Raw genomic sequence first — 5,334 nt, forward strand, 5'->3', positions numbered from 1 at the left:
CTATACTTTGATTAGTCACAGTATTGTTTGAAAATTCCTGACTTCATTATCCTGGGAAGGGTTTTCCACACCAAGTCTCAAATTTTCCAAAACTTCTACTGTCTTGTCCATCCCTGCCTGTGCTCTAGTTTTCATTGTAGTTGTGGCATTAAAGAAAATAGCACAAAAATGCAAAATAACTATTTTAACACAAAACTGTTAACTTCCACTGTTACAAAATAAATACTGAACTAGAAAATTGCTGAAATAAAAGTTCTTAATTAACGCAAAGCTGGATAACTACTGTTGCAAAAAAATTTTCAAATGCAGTAGTAACATGAAGCATCTCTGTAAAATCTTCCAACGAAACAAAATTCTGGCAGGCAGGTCGAAAGTGAAAATGTTTATGGTAAGTTATTTTACAAAGATGTACAGAAATACATGTGTGACGTCCCATCTCTGACAATAATAGAATTCTGATCTGAACAGAAATTTGAACAGAAAAGAATAATCTTTCTTCCCAAGAATTATAAAGAAATCAACTCTCAGCCATCTGACTGCGAGTTTTAAAATATTCTCTAACGTCTCGTAACAACTATTCTGCAATGCTCCTGTGTGCAACAGACAACTTACCTCGTCCTGCCACTGCAACTGCGTGATGGGCAACATGGTAAACTATTTCAAAAAGTAATACTGCGATCCACACAGAGTGCAATGCATGGATTAATTGCAACAATTACTGCCATACTTCTATACGTAGAATTTGAATGATCAGGAGGGTCTTGGTAAGATAACCTTTTCCATGCAAAGAAAAATGAAAGACCCCAATAAAAACATTTAATTTACTATATTCAGAAAATTGTTCCTTTAAATGCTGACTTTTGATTACTCCACAATGTCTATACTCAGTAAACACCTTTCTGGCCACAACAAAGATACGAATATGACTCTGACTGTTTGTGTACATAAATCTGACAAAATCCCTCCAGTGCGCTGGCAACCAACAACTAGGTGCAGCAAAATGGCAAATTACCAAAGAAAAAGAATCCTCAATTAATACCGAAGTCTGCTCTGGAGCTACTAGAGTGGATAGCAGCTATGAAGGCGAGTCAGGGTCGGATGGGCAGAAGCAAGCAGAAATGTACAACGTGACTCACAGCCAATCGCGCGCCAGTGACATTCTTGTCCTCGCTCTGTGCGGGTCGTGCTGTGTTCGGAAGTTCTGTTTATTTCAGTCATAGTGTTCCGTGCTGAGTGCTGATACCTTCATAGCGTTTATTATGAGTGATGGTAAGTAATCACGCCAAGTGCTACACAACAGACAAGAGGAATAGTGTTCCGTGCCTACCAATACTTATGAGACAACCTTCTGCTGAATCCACGCCGGCACAAGGCGCGGGTCGCGCCGTTACCAAATGCCAGGAGCAGACAGCTGAAGCTTGTGGTGTTGGTTTGAGAACCGTTCAGAGAATATCCAGCGAAGCTAAGACGTCTATGCAAGCCTACGGCTCAGCTGTTTTCAAATCACCAGGGAAGCAACATAACCGCAAAAGAAAAGTGGGTGAGCTAGACGATTTCGCGAAAAATGCTTTGTGGCGCATACTGTTCAGCATATACTGTATGCTGAAGGCGAGTATCCAACAGCAGAGAAATTAGTTTCGCATTTGAAAGTAGCTGAAAATTTTAACGGAAGCAAATCGACCATGTTGAGGATACTGAAAGACATGGGGTTCAGGTGTCAGAAAACTATAACGATGGTAGGAAATTATTAATGGAACCAAGTGATACTGTAGCTGCAAGAACTGTGTTTTGAGAACTTTGCAGGAGATCAGAGAAGCTGGCACATATTGAATTTATAACATAGATGAAGCTTTCATTAATCAGAACCATGCAAGGGCTATGTGCTGGAAAATGAGCGGCGTCTTCAGTTATAGTCATGGACAATGTGAGCATCCACTCAGTGCAAGTGAACAAAGCTTCGAATAGGAACTCCAAAGTGGCAGACATTATTGCATGGCTGTCATCCAACGGAATACTTCGCAACTCGTCGCATACCAGAGCAACACAAGCCTGCATACAGAATTTATGTGACAGACGAAATTGCAAAGCAGTATGGACACCGTATCGTTAGATTATCCCCATACCATTGCCATTACAACCCAGTCAAGCTGGTATGGGCTCAGGTGAAAGCATATATTGCAGAAAAGAACAATACATTCAAAATTGCAAATGTTGAGAGACTTACACATGAAGCAATAGACAGCATCCCAACATCTGCATGCGCAGCTTGCGTAAGACACACAGAAGAACTGCAAGATGAAGAATACAACAGGGAAATTGGCAGGGACACCGTTATGGAATCATTCGTCATAAACCTTGCTGAGTCTGATTCATCTACGTCGGACAGCGAAGACGATGGCGTGTATTTCTTGCTGTGCAGTATGTAAGTACCATCTGCTGCTACTTATGACTTTATTTGTATGACTGTGCCTACAGCAGCATAAGAAATTATTAGTAACTGAAGATTATCTTTGACCTCGTAGCAATGCCATTTCCTTCATAAAACATATTTCGTTCAATTAAAGACACATACTGTAATGCTGTAGCAGGTTGCACATTGAAAGAAGATTAGCTTTTAGTAACACTTTGAACGATCTGTTTCTGACATCCTTACGATAACAAATTATTAAAACTTGAAAGTGCTTTAAATGGATTCGATCACTGTGGGTGCCTAATGTAAGTAATAAAAAAATTCTTTTGATCAGCGAAACAAATCGTCTTCATTCAAAAGATGGAACATTAAACACTGACAGTATTTAAAGAAAGAATGAAGCTACATCACGATTACTGACAAAATAGTGTGTGTATCACCTTGAGGTTGAAGCTCTTCCTTCTGTGTTTGCTTTACAAATAAATTGGTCTTTTGGAAGGGATCCACTTTGAGCAAAGCACAATTGTTTCTTTTTGTGGTATCGCCAAGAGACGTTTCGTTGACGTTTCAGCATCATCAGTGGGCTTTCATTTGCTTTCTGTTATACAATAGGAAAAATATTCGTTAGTTCTTACATGTATATAAATTAGAGTTTTTAAGAAGTTTTTACAAAGCTGAAAACAGCATAAAGTTTTGCATATGTACCTTGTTACCACATTCAGTGCTTTTCCTGGTTTTTTTATGTTTTTCTTTACAGTTGTTTTACTTTCAGAGCCTGTCGTCTTCAACCATGTAGAACTTAATGTAAGAAATTATTTATCTCGATATTTTATACGATTGGAAATGTTGTGATTGAGTTCAACTGTAATCAATTCTATGTGGAAGGTTGTGTGTGCGCGCACGTAAGGATTCTGCTTAACTAAGAATGCAGTTCTTACAGTTCACTGTGGAACGATGTTATGCTAGCGCACAGTCAGCTGTCTCAGTGCTTGAACTGATGGAAGGAAATTGGCAGCGTCGCAACGTATCTTCCCTCTCTCTCTCTCTCTCTCTCTCTCTCTCTCTCTCCCTCACTCTCTCTCTCTCTCTCTCTCTCTCTCTCTCTGCGCTGCGACCTCCCATGTCTTGCAGCTTCTCTCCAGCGCACCCTGCGTCCGACCACTTCCGAATCCCCTCGACAACTGCTCGCGATAATAACATCTCAGACTCAGAGTTTCTGTATGCACACAGCAGAATCATAGATGCCCAACTTTCAATATTATTTTTTATGTTTCCTCTCGTTGTCAGAGTTTGTTAAGTAAGCTAGGGTACAAGATGTTTAGAGATACTGTTGTGAAGCCACAGGAGTCCGTGGACTTATCTTTGTTCAGAGGCAATGGTAGACCTGATAATCTAGTGCCAGTGTGGGGTCCAGTTTGCAGTTTGTCTGGGAACGACCTGCCATGTACCAGAGCTGTAGCAGCTGTCCGTTTTGTATGTAGGCCTACTGATCATCTGTCTAGTAGTTAAGTGTAGATGGCCGATGATTCGCCAGAGGGATTAATTTGTATTTACATTTTTTTGTGTAGAACTGAGTGGGAATTAAATTTTTGTCCTATTTTTAAAAAATCGGTTGCACTAAGGTGGAAGTAGAATACGCAGAATGATAGAAACACAAGCTACTACCCCAGACTCGATTGCTGCTTTAGCTCGCCAAGTGCAAGCGTTAACGGGGCAGTCTGAGAACATGAAGTAGGCAAATTTTGAACGTAAGTTAGAGCTTCGTAAGGAGAGCCATGATTAGTCGCAACCGGAGTCTCAGGAAAGTAAGTCTTGATTGAAAATGCCTTCTGTTCTGTATGACTCGGCGATCGTCGCACTGATTGATCGCATCTCAGGCAAGGAATGGAGGACATGACAATTTTCATTATGGATGTTAGGGACGCTGAAGAAGCACATGGGTGGTCAGATGAAGTAACCCTGTATGTTGCTAATAAGCTTTTGGCGTGGGTCGCCTACGACGAGACACTGAGCAAACCACATACGTTCCAGGAGCGGGTTGTGGGATTGTGCCAGTGGTAGCAAAATCAGAACAGTGCGCGATTTTTTCGGGACTAATCAAGCACGTTATCGATGCAGCACAACGAGTCAGTGGAAGCGTTCGTGGATATAATGCGTAAGCTAGACGCAAAGACTTATGTGCAGACCCAGAAGCTTATAGGGTACTGTTACAGGAGACAGAAAATAGTGCAGTGGATGTTTTATTGCGTGGTATAACCATTGAACAGATGGGGAACACAGACGACTTAGAGTCAGCTCTGTAACGGCAGAAAACTATAGGAGAAATTGGATAAGACGTTAGAGCCCAGAACTACAACGAGGCCACAGCCTGACACCAGATGCTGGTCGTTGAACTGCGCGATCGGTTCTCGTGTCGTCGGACCACGAGCGAAGAAATCAGACGACAAACCACGGACCTCAGCCGCAGCCGGCCGTCGCCCCTGCTTGATCAGCTCCCCTCAGAAGCAGCAAGACTTCGGTGATACCATCCAGAGTAAATGATGACTAACTGAAAACCCTCAGCTGCCGACAGGTGTTGTTGATATACCTCGACGTGGACAGTTGAAAATGTGTGCCCCGACCGGGACTCGAACCCGGGATCTCCTGCTTACATGGCAGACGCTCTATCCATCTGAGCCACCGAGGACACAGATGAATAGCGCGACTGCAGGCACTTATCCCTTGCACGCTTCCCATGAGACTCACATTCCCAACTGTCCACAATTCTACATATGTAATGTACCTTATAGACATTTGCCCTTCCACTCATTACTCGCGCACACTTTGGCGATTCCCGTAAGAGTTTGGGCAACCTGTGCGCATTCGCACAGACGAAGGTCAATGGCTGGGTAGCCTTTAACTATATATGTGAGGACAGTACCTGT

The 5,334-nt window shown here is 42.3% G+C and overlaps 1 non-coding gene across 1 annotated transcript; it reads right to left on the reverse strand.

The window, feature by feature from the left end:
- Window positions 1–5,022: 5,022 nt before the first annotated feature.
- On the reverse strand, window positions 5,023–5,096 carry Trnat-ugu. Its single transcript has one exon. It is a non-coding gene; the product is annotated as a tRNA-Thr (tRNA).
- Between the last annotated feature and the right edge of the window lie 238 nt (window positions 5,097–5,334).

The sequence above is a fragment of the Schistocerca piceifrons genome, chromosome 1, assembly GCF_021461385.2.
Source record: "Schistocerca piceifrons isolate TAMUIC-IGC-003096 chromosome 1, iqSchPice1.1, whole genome shotgun sequence".
In the NCBI taxonomy this organism is placed as follows: domain Eukaryota; kingdom Metazoa; phylum Arthropoda; class Insecta; order Orthoptera; family Acrididae; genus Schistocerca; species Schistocerca piceifrons.